The sequence below is a fragment of the Theropithecus gelada genome, chromosome 17 (genome assembly GCF_003255815.1).
Source record: "Theropithecus gelada isolate Dixy chromosome 17, Tgel_1.0, whole genome shotgun sequence".
Taxonomy (NCBI): Eukaryota; Metazoa; Chordata; class Mammalia; order Primates; family Cercopithecidae; genus Theropithecus; species Theropithecus gelada.
The window spans coordinates 52,607,585-52,619,603 of record NC_037685.1 but is presented as its reverse complement, the minus strand read 5'-3'; the positions used below and the strand labels follow the sequence as shown (position 1 = coordinate 52,619,603).

At 42.4% G+C, this 12,019-nt stretch overlaps 1 long non-coding RNA gene across 1 annotated transcript; it reads left to right on the top strand.

Moving 5' to 3' along the window:
* The first annotated feature begins 6,855 nt into the window (after positions 1 to 6,855).
* Positions 6,856 to 9,556, top strand: LOC112611030. Its single transcript, XR_003116527.1, has 3 exons — positions 6,856 to 6,924; positions 8,626 to 8,724; positions 9,131 to 9,556. It is a non-coding gene; the product is annotated as an uncharacterized LOC112611030 (long non-coding RNA).
* The last annotated feature ends 2,463 nt before the right edge of the window (positions 9,557 to 12,019 follow it).

The window sequence follows — 12,019 nt, the reverse complement described above, 5'->3', positions numbered from 1 at the left end:
ATAATAATAATAATAATAATATATGGCCAGTCGGGTGGCTCACGCTTGTAATCCCAGCAGTTTGGGAGGCTGAGGCGGGCAGATCACTTGAGGCCAGGAGTTCAAGACAGGCCCAGCCAACATGGTAAAACCCTGTCTCTACTGAAAATACGCAAAATTAGCCGGATGTGGTGGCGAGGCCTGAGAATTACTTGAACCCGGGAGGTGGAGGTTGCAGTGAGACAAGATTGTGCCATTGCACCCCAGCCTGGGTGACAGAGCGAGACACTGTCTCAGAAAGTAAATTCATAAGTGATTATAATAATATCTCTGAGCTTTTCATACCTGGAAATAGTGGCAGCTGATACTGTTGAGGAGAAAGGTGGAGAAAGATTGCCAGGGGGACCTGCTTAAGCGTTACTACTACTATTACTCTAGTCTATGTATGAGTCAGAAACCTTGGAATTTGGAATTTGTAAAATGGTAATGGTTAACTTGAATCTCAGAGGACAGTTGAGAAGCAAAAGGATGCCAAAATAAAACCACAAGTATGAAGAAATTAAAGGCAACAAATGAGAAGATAGGCATTGTAATGTACAATTATCATCTTTAAGTTTTAAAATAATCTTGTAAAATAGATATCCCCACACTACAGATGTGAAACTGAAGCTCAGAAATGTCAGCAACTTCCCATAAACAGTAAATGTATAACATAGTACTAGGCTTACTAAAGACCATGCTTGTTTTAACATAGCACTCTGGGTGCTGCAAATAAAATACAGCCATTGGCCAAGGCAGTGTCATTGAAACATGTAACTTTTCTCTTTGAAAACCTATAACTGTTAGCATCATAGCCATCATAGTCCTTGATCTTTTTTGTCAACAGAGGCTAATTGGCCACCCAGAGATGTTCATAATTACACATGTAACAAAACATCAATGCCAACCTGGGCGTTATGCACAGTCCCTGTCTCATATCTGTAATAGAGGTCCTGGGGCTCTGTTTTATCCAATTGTTGACTGAGGGAAAGTGCCATTTCTCAACCTTGCCTGAGTAGGCAGGAAAAGTTTCATAAGAAGTGATCCTTGAACAAATTCATAGTTTGCCTGGCCAGCAAGTGGGTGGCAGGAATTATAGGCAGAGGGAACGATCTTGTGATTGTTTAAGAAGTTGATAGTATTTTAGTATTGTTACAGGGTAGGATATTTGAGAATGGGGAAGAAAAGAGAGAAAAGGCTGAAGAAGTAGGCAGGAACTAGAACACAAAAGGTCTTGCATGACACTATAAGAAGTGTAGCTTTTATAAAAACGTATCAGCAATGTGGAGCCATTGAAAATTCTTAATTAGTGGAATAATGAAAAACACGATGAAGCCACGCATGGTGGTGCACCTGTAATCCTACCTAATTGGGAGGCCTAGGCAGGAAGATTGCTTGAGCCCAGGAGTTTGAGGCTGCAGTGAACTGTGACTGTACCATCGCACTGCAGCCTGGGCAACAGAACAAGATCCCATCTCTTTAAAAAGGAAAGAAAGAAAAAAAAGAAATGCATTGGTAATGGTACCAAAACAGATGTATAGACCAATGGAACAGAACAGAGGCCTCAGAAATGATGTCACACGTCTACAACCATCTGATCTTTGACAAACCTGACAAAAACAAGCAATAGGGAGAGGATTCCCTATTTAATAAATGGTGTTGGGAAAACTGGCTAGCTGTGTTCAGAAAACTGGACCCCTTCCTTACATCTTACACAAAAATTAACTCAAGATGGATTAAAGGCTGGGCACGGTGGCTCACGCCTGTAATCCCAGCACTTTGGGAGGCCGAGGCGGGCAGATCACAGGGTCAGGAGATTGAGACCATCCTGGCTAACACAGTAAAACCCTGTCTCTACTAAAAATACAAAAACAAAATTAGCTGGTTGTGGTGGCGGGCACCTGTATTGCCAGCTACTCAGGAGGCTGAGGCAGGAGAATGGCATGAACCTGGAAGGCAGAGCTTGCAGTGAACCAAGATCGCGCCACTACACTCCAACTTCAGCCTGGGCGACAGAGCGAGACTCCATCTCAAAAAAAAAAAAGAAAAAAAAAAAAAAGATGGATTAAGGACTTAAATGTAAGACCTAAAACCATAAAAATTCTAGAAGAAAACCTAGGCAATACCATTCAGGATACAGGCATAGGCAAAGACTTTATGACTAAAACACCAAAAGCAATGGCAACAAAAGCCAAAATTGACATATGGGATCTAATTAAACTAGTGAGCTTCTGCACAGCAAAAGAAACTATCATCAGCGTGAACAGGCAACCTACAGAATGGGAGAAAATTTTTACAATCTATCCATCTGACAAAGGGCTAATATCCAGAATCTACAAGGAACTTACACAAATTTACAAGAAAAAAAAAAAACCCCATCAAAAAGTGGGTGAAGGATATGAACAGACACTTCTCAAAATAAGACATTTATGCAGCCAAGAAACATAAGAAAAAAACAAGCTCATCATCACTGGTCATTAGAGAAATGCCAATCAAAACCACAATGAGATACCATCTCAAGCCAGTTAGAATGGCGATCATTAAGAAGTCAGCAAACAACAGATGCTGGAGAGGATGTGGAGAAATAGGAAGTCTTTTACACTGTTGGTGGGAGTGTAAATTAGCTTAACCATTGTGGAAGACAGTGTGGCGATTCCTCAAGGATCTAGAACCAGAAATACCATTTGACCCAGCAATCCAGTTACTGGGTATATACCCAAAGGATTATAAATCATTCTACTATAAAGACACATGCACACGTATGTTTATTGCAGCACTATTCACAATCGCAAAGACTTGGAACCCACCCAAATGCCCATCAATGATAGACTGGATAAAGGAGATGTGGCACATATATACCATGGAATACTATGCAGCCATGAAAAGGATGAGTTCATATCCTTTGCAGGGACGTGGATGAAGCTGGAAACCATCATTCTCAGCAAACTAACACAGGAACAGTAAACCAAACACCACATATTCTCACTTGTAAGTGGGAGTTGAACGATGAGAACACATGAACACAGGGAGGGGAACATCACACATTGGGGCCTGTCAGGGGGTAGGGGCCTAGGGGAGGGATAGCATTGGGAGAAATACCTAATGTAGATGACGGGTTGATGGGTGCAGCCAACCACCATGGCACATGTATACCTATGTAACAAACCTGCACGTTCTGCACATGTATCGCAGAACTTAAAGTATAATAATAATAAAGACGGCTGGGTGTAGTGGCTCATGTCTGCAATCCTAGCACTTTGGGAGGCCAATGCAGGCAGATCACCTGAGGTTGGGGGTTGAAGACCAGCCTGACCAACATGGAGAAACCCCATCTCTACTAAAAATACAAAAAAATTAGCCAGGCTTGGTGGTGCATGCCTGTAATCCCAGCTACTCAGGAGGCTGAGGCAGGAGAATCGCTTGAACCCAGGAGGCGGAGGTTGCGGTAAGCTGAGATCACGCCACTGCACTCCAGCCTGCGAAACTCCGTCTCAAAAAAAAAGAAAAAAAATGTATGATGGAAGTGGCTTGGTGGAGGTAGAGACTGGGAATAGAACATATGGCTAGTGTGGTAATCCAGCTAAGTATTGAATTTGGATAGTAGAAGCTCAAGGGGGTTAAAAGGTAGAATTAACATAAGTTTGTGACCAATCAGATGACTTCTAATTTTCTGGCTTGGAGGGTGTTTTATGATTTATATGGGATAATGCAAGTAGCTTCAGTGACTGTCTCTCCAATATATTCATTGGAAAGTTCCCTGGGATGAACCCTACCATTTGCTTTTCTTTGTTTGAAACCAAGCTTGCTGCTGGAAAAAAATCACTTAAGTAGGGTTATTACTTTCTGTTGAAATTCATGATCACAATCACTCAGAACTCAACACTTCCCGGCAATCTTTATTTTTAAATTTTTTATTAAAGAAAAAAATTTTTTGAGACCAAGTCTCACTATGTTGCCCAGGCTGAAGTGCAGTGGCAATTTACAATCACAATAATAGCTTGCTATAATCTTGAACTCCTGGACTCAAGCAATCCTCCTGCCTCAGCCTCCCAAGTAGCTGAGACTACAGGCCCACTACCACGCCTGGTTAATTTTTTTTATTTTAATTTTTTTGTGGAGACAGGATCTAGTTATGTTGCCCAGGCTGGTCTCAAACCCCTGATCCTCCTGCCTTGGCCTCCCACAGTGCTGAAAGTGGATGCTGGCCGGCACTGTTCTTATTACCACTCAGCAAGCGCCACACAAATACACCTGGGTGTGTCTGCCCTCTAGTGGATGCTGGCAGGCACTGTTCCTATTACCACTCAGCAAGCGCCACACACAGGGGTGTGTCTGCCCTCTAGTGGATCCTGGCAGGAACTGGGAGCAAATGTGACCATAAAAAAATGAATGATTTAAAAAATACCCATTATCTCCAGAAGGAATTTAATTCTAACAGGAAGCTTTTTTTTTTCCTTTTTTCAAATGGGCTGATGGGTAAAAATAATACAAGACTGGAGATGTTGGAAAAAAGCACACTGCGTTTGCCTTTTGGCATCTGTGATGACTGAGTCCTTCCTCAGCGCTGCCACAGGGAGCACATTCACACACATGTCACACAAATACCAGGGTTAGGTAAAAAACGCAAGTGTTACCTGGAGGAAGCCACAAAGGCTATGAGACCAAGCCTTCACCTGGAAGACACTTGACAGTTCAGAAGCTGAGATCCTGCGAGGTGTCTCGGAGAGCTCAGCTGTGACCCTGCACTGTATGGAAGGGTGGGCAGTGGGGCCCAGGCAGGTAAAGAGAATTGTCCACTGTTGAGCATCATCAGCCTAAAACCCACATGCAATGCTGTTGCTGCAAAACCACCGACTGTTGAAGCCACAAACCACAGAAACAGACTCCCTTTATCGTCCTCACTGTGCAACTGGTGACTTTTCAGAAGATGAAGATTAAACATATTAATCATAAATTCAAAGTATCAGAAGAAATACTAGGAGATTCTCTAACCTCTGCTACCATGACTTTTTTTTTTTTTTTTTTGCAAGATTCGTGAATTATTGTAAATAAACTCACAGAGGCCAAAGTGCTCACCTGAAGTCATCCAGAAAGAGGAAGACTGCTAATCCCCGCGTCTGAGACATCTGTGTTTTCTTCAGATAATACAAAAATTAAAGATAAGGGAGAGAGAGAGAGAGAGAGACAGAAAGAGACAGAGAGACAGAGAGTTGGAGCTAAGAGGAAACACTTTCACGTTTTGCCCCCCAAAATTCCCAGTGAACATTACCATTGCCAGCGGGTGAAATCCAAGGCCCTGGCTCCAGGATCCTGCTCTTTCCTTTGGTGACTCCTGTTCAGATTTCACGTAGAAACAACATGGAACTTGTTACACTTCTCTGGACAAGTCATTATGCTCATACTTTGGGCTCACAGGCTCCACTTCCCTGGACACCCCTTCACCCTAAGCTTCAAGTAATTCAGCTTCACCCTTCAGAGAAGAGCTCAGCTGTCACTTCTTCTAAGGATCCTCCCAGGCCACCTCTCCAGCAGAAGGGCCCCCACCTTGCTGTTTGCACATCTGTCCCTCGAGGTGCTGTTGTCCTCTGTGGAGGGTGGGACCCCGGGAACTAGAGCCCCTCTCATGCTGGGCAATCAGTAAGTGTGTGCTGAGTGTATACAAGTGTGGCGAGCTTGCACAGCCTTACAATGTGTACTCTCATGTCTGGAATAGATCCCCATTTTCATTCTTGGTAAAATGAGTAAGTGGGGCTGGGTGACCCATACTCTCTTTTCAACTCAGAAGTCCACATTGAGCCTGACATCAAATAGCTTCCCAGCCAGTGCCAGGCCAGGACCCAGGTTGTTCAATGTGCCTGTGTCCCCCACAGAGTGGGGAAAACATGGAGAAATGGGACCAGCTCTGCTGCCTGCTGCCCAGTGTCAGTCAGCAACTCCAGGCTCACAGAGCCCAGGCAAAGGCACCTGCAGGAGATCTTGGTTATTCATTAGCTGTGATTGGGCTGGGAGGGGAGTATGTTCACTTTTAATTTTCCAGGGAGTAGCATGAGACAGTAAAGTTTGAAATGTGGTATTTTTGTGTCTTGGCCCAAAAAAAAAAAAAAAGAGAGAGAAAAAAAGGCCTTTTTACTTTCTCATCCTTGGAGCCACTGGCATTAGCTATGGGCCTGATAGTTTAAGAAAACTTGAACTATGTGAACCAGTATTCTTCAAAGTAATATTTTGATAAACAGTGTAATTTTTTTTTTTTTTTTTTTTTTTTTGAGACAGAGTCTTGCTCTGTCGCCCAGGCTGGAGTGCAGTGGCACAGTCTCCACTCACTGCAAGCTCTACTTCCTGGGTTCACGCCATTCTCTTGCCTCAGGCTGGGACTACAGGTGCCCGCCACCACGGCTGGCTAATTTTTTTTGTATTTTTAGTAGAGACGGGGTTTCACCGTGTTAGCCATGATGGTCTCGATCTCCTGACCTTGTGATCCGCCCGTCTCGGCCTCCCAAAGTGCTGGGATTACAGGCTTGAGCCACCGTGCCTGGCCAATAGTGTCATTCTTTATTACAGCAAAACCATTGCTTAAGTGGGCAAAACTCTAGAGGACAGGAAAACACACTCTTGAAAAAAGGTGGTGATGCCCTGAAATTCAGCAAACTGCAGGGGCACATGTTGTTCTACCCCAGGTCAGAGTGTGTCAGTCATCACTCGATGCTACTCACAGACCACCAACTTCAGAATACCTGCGTGTAAAGTCCTGTACAAAAGTCATAACATAATAATGTAAATAATTTTACAGAATTATTAATAATAAATTATTATTTATATTACACTATTACATAATGTAAAGACTATTAAAACATGTTTGTCTTCAAAGAATGGCCTTGGTTTCTGTGGGCACTGTCTCCTCATGGAAAGGTAGTGCATTCCTGCTAAATCATGGACAAAAGGGGCCTCCAGGAGCTGCAGGCTGCGGCAGCAGCTTCTTATCTACGTCCTTCACTGCATGATACTGTTGTTGACTTTGAAAGCTTCTTTCGGTCTAGTTTTATCAACAGAGCTAGTATTTCATGAGGATCTACTACATACCAGCTTCCAGAAAGCTAAATGCCTTTTGTTTGTTACTATTCACTAAATACAAATCACAACTCTCTTCTCATTACTCACACAACAAAATTTAGCTGAGGGAGATTGAGTGACTGTCCCAGGGTCACACAGTTACTAAGAGTAGAGTCGTGTTTAGATTCATGTGGGAATGCTGAACACAGAAATGAACCAGTGAAAATATCATACATTCCAAAAGCCTACTCAAGCCATTTGTTCTTATTTTAAGGAAAATCTTTATGCTAATTTTAAACTCCAAATATGTATGAAAGGCAGAGATCTACAGATTTGATTCGGATGTAAGAAATGATGCTCACCAGCTGGTTACTGCTACTACCCCACAACCCTGAGCATACTGGACAAATGTCTAAGCCTCGTGGTTAGTGGGGACAATGCTGGTGGAGTCTGAAGTTGTCATGCAGTGACTCACGCAAGCTTAGGCAGATTTGGTGATATATGACACAGAGATGCAAAGAAATGCCACAGCTGACACACACAGGATGGCCCTGGGAGATGCAGAAGGAGCATGTCACCCAAAATAGAGCCAGACAGGCATCCTTAAGGAAGGAGCAAAGGGGCTGCATCTTAAAGAATGAAGAAGAGATCTGTCATGAGAGATGGGACAGGAAGTTCTTGAGAGGCAGACGGAGAGCATGAGAATGTCAGGAAGGGAGGAGAGATTCTCGCACATCTGGGAAGCTGACAATCCATCAGCATGGCCAGAAGGAAAATAAGGAGGAGGAGCAGAAATAATAGATGAGGCTGGATATAGAAGCAGGGCTGAAGCTGTGTCGATTGTGGTAAAGAGCTGTGATTTTATCCAGAAGGCAATAGGTAGCATTTTAAACAGAGATTTTTTAAAACAAGAGTCAGCAAATATTTTTCTGCAAAGGGCTAAATGTTAAATATTTTAAGTTTTCCAAGCATTATGGTCTCTCTCTCTCAATGACTCAGCTCTTCCATTGTACCATGAAAGCAGCCAGAGACGTCATATAACACATGTTACAACTTTACTTACAAACGCAGACTGCGTCAGACATGGCCCGTGCATGGTAGCTTGCCACACCCTGTTTTAGAAAGCTCAGGTTTGTGATACGATGGAGAATGCCTACGAGAGCTCTTGTTTTAAATGGTAGAGTGAACATACACTGCAATTCTATCCTGCTTGACCCCAGCTCTTGATAGTGAAAGGTAGAAAAGATAGATAGTAAATAGATAGATGATAGGCAAGTAGATAGATGACAGATAAAGAAAATACATAGCTGTTCCAGAAAACAGAAAGGGATAACTTCATGAACCAAAAACAAAGTCATATACTTTAGAAAGGAAGCAGGCCGGAAAACCCACAGTTGCAAAGCGAATAAAATTTCTAATTGCCTCTTGTAGCTCCTTCCTGGAAGTAGTCACAGCCGACTTCTTCCTCTGTTTTTTGTTTGTTTGTTGTTTGCTTTTTTGTGGGGTTTTCGTTGTTGTTTGCTTTTTTTTTTAATCCCTTTCCCTGCTTTTTTGTCACAGCAGCCTTTGTCACTTCAAACACTGCAAGTGTTCTTTAAAAAAAATTATATCAACCTTTCAATTAAAATGCAACATGTCTGCAACCTGGTATCTAGAGAGGTGAGATGGACAAAGGAGCCCTTGTTACTGCACATTTTCTTGCCCCAGCCTTCACCTTGCACACAGCAACAGACAATGCACAAAGCCACTTCCTTATGGACTGAAATTCTGATCCTTTTATGACCGGCCTTTCCATCCTTCACCTTCCCCTCTCCCATGCTGCGAATGATTGTATTGGACATTTTTGTTTTAATCTCAGTGACAGGGGAACACAGGTAGCTCTAATATAACTGATCCAGATGCTTCTGTTTCTAGCATGTATTTATTTTGTAGCAAATATTTACATCCATCACTTTTCACTGTCTTTTGAAAATAATTAGGCAATATCTCATCTGAGGTAGAACGTTTCTAGTGGTTGTGTTCTAAGGTTAAAAAACTAATCTGTTCTCTTTCCACTGCATTCCAGGAACAGTAAGAGGACCTTTTGCTTGAATAATTTTTATCCACACTACAGAGTGGGTAATGAGCAGATTATGTAAAAACAATTCTGCTTCACTTCAGTAACAGCCTCCTCAACTCATTTTTTCTCAACAAACTTATTTTTCCTGCAGAAGAATCCCAGGCTTCTTAGAGAACCCAGTGACTTTTTGCACCTTCAATCGGTGAAATCATCATGTTTTCTTCTGCCGTATCCATAGTTCAAACAAAGATGAGGCAAAGCTAGACTCATTCCTGAAGGAACCCAAGAAATTCCTCCTTTCTCTCTCTGGAATGAAATGAATTCTCTAGACCATCAGTTCTAACCTTCAAAAACCAAACCTTTTTGTGAGATGTCCTTCAAATACTACTGTAGACCCCAGTGTTTATTCATCAAATTTTTGAATATTTGTTTTATTTGGAATCAATTTATTTGAAAGTTTAGTATTTGTATTAATATAAGGGAGAAATGTTTAAATCTGTCTATGCCATATGTGCCTCTGGCTTATTACCCAATTAATTGTAGCCTCAGGCTAAATTTTGGTTTCTGTCTTTAATTTTTGTCAGAACGAATATAAGTGATCTCAAAACATCTGCTTTTATTGTAGGGACTCATGCTGCCATCTCCATTCCTCTCTCTTTTCTTGCAACCTGGGTGGAAATTCTTTAATATGAACATTTCAACCACCTTCACTCGCCCATGTCCACTATCAGCACATTCAAACTTATCCAGCCAAGGCTGTCATCCTAGGCCAGGGATTTTTTAGGAATCTATTTTGCTGTGATGCGGCTGGCACCCCTTTGACTCACTTTATCACCCCAGGGTTCTTTTCATTTTAGGAGCCCAAGAGGGCACAAAAAGAAGTAGGTGAGCAATTAAATCCTCTGAGTCAGGAGCGTCTCTCCTTGTGCTAAGCAATGTTGTAGAATATCATATTTAGTAAGCTCCTAGCAGATGAGCCACGTGGCTGCTGAGCACACACGCCTGCTTGCTTCTGTGAGCTCAGAAACCATCATCATTAGTCTTTTCCAGCTCTGGAGGGAATTATAAGGGCCATTTAATAACCTGTAAATCATAGAGAGTTAAATATGTTTCCCCAAAACGCTGATGACAGAATGAAAGGTGAGGAGTGTTAGCCACAGGTCAAAAGTGTAGGAAAGTCTCTCAGTGTGGGTTGTTGAAGAAATGTAGGTCTTTTTTCTTTTGGAAGTCTCACTAGAATGGGGTCAAGGACTCTGCCCATTCTAGGATGAAAAATTGGGATATTAGACACCCTCAGATATTTATCCCAAGTCTTCATTTAGGGCTTTTAATTAGTTTGTTCAACCATCACAATCTCAAATGCTAAACAGGGCATTTGAATCTCTCCACAGTCCAAATCAGCACCGTCTTTTAAAGTTAAGTTTCTCCTTATTCTCACCTGATATACCTTATTTATCCCACACGCACCCAATAACATATCAGCTCACTGTTATCTTTGAGACAACACTTGAATTTTACTCAACCTGGAGTGCTCTTCACATGTCTTGTCCAGATCCAGTTTGGACTCATTCTTCAGCCCTGCATCAGTCAATGGGGGCTAGGTTAAACTGTGGTGACAGACAACCTCCAAATTTCAGTGGCTCAAAAATCTTCTTCCTCATTTATATACATCTCATCATGGATCAGGTGAGAGGTAGCTCTATGCTGTATCATCCTAACACAGGAATCCAGACGGAAGGAGGGACCATCAATAAGATCCCCATTGCTATAGAAAAGAGAAAAAAGCATGCAGAATAGAACTCTGTTTCTTGGAAATTTCTTCTGAAAAAGTCACATGTTATTTTCTTCTCAACTCCATTGGCAAAGAAAAAAAAACAGTCATGAGGCCATGTGACAATTTAAGTAGGTGGGATGGAACAGTCAGAATGCATTCATAAAAAGTGAACTGAAAATATTTGGAGAACACGGCCGGGCGCGGTGGCTCAAGCCTGTAATCCCAGCACTTTGGGAGGCCGAGACGGGCGGATCACGAGGTCAGGAGATCGAGACCATCCTGGCGAACACGGTGAAACCCCGTCTCTACTAAAAAATACAAAAAACTAGCCGGGCGAGGTGGTGGGCGCCTGTAGTCCCAGCTACTCGGGAGGCTGAGGCAGGAGAATGGGGTAAACCCGGGGGGCGGAGCTTGCAGTGAGCCGAGATCTGGCCACTGTACTCCAGCCTGGGCGACAGAGCGAGACTCCGTCTCAAAAAAAAAAAAAAAAAAAAAAGTGTATTTTGCCAAGCTTGAGGATGTATGCCTGTGATGCATCCTCAGGAGGTCCTGACAACAGGGGCCCAAGGTGGCAGGGGCTCAGCTTGGTTGTATACATTTTAGGGAGACATGAGACATCAATCAATATGTGTAAGATGTACATTGGTTCAGTCCAGAAAATTCAGAAGGCCAGACAGGGGGCTTCCAGGTCATAGGTTGGTAAGAGACAAATGGTTTCATCCTTTTGCGTTGCTGATTACTCTCTCCAAATGAGGCAATCAGATATGCCTTTATCTCGGTGAGCAGACGGGTGATTTTGGATAGAATGGGAGGCAGATTTGCCCTCAGCAGTTCCCAGCTTGACTTTCCCTTTAGTTTAGTGATTTTGGGTCCCCAAGATTGATTTTCCCTTCACAAGGTCTAACATGTTTTCGTATGAACATTAATTATTCATTGTGCATTTTTTTATACAAATAAGGCACAGATTTTTAAAAAATCATCAACTTCGTGGCTAGCTATATAGACATAATTACACAGAAGCGCAACTAAATTTGCAAACATTCCAGAGTTTGGGTTTCCAATAATTCTTTGCGATTCTTTTTTTTTTTTTTTTTTTTTTTTTTTTTTACGAGATTTATTGT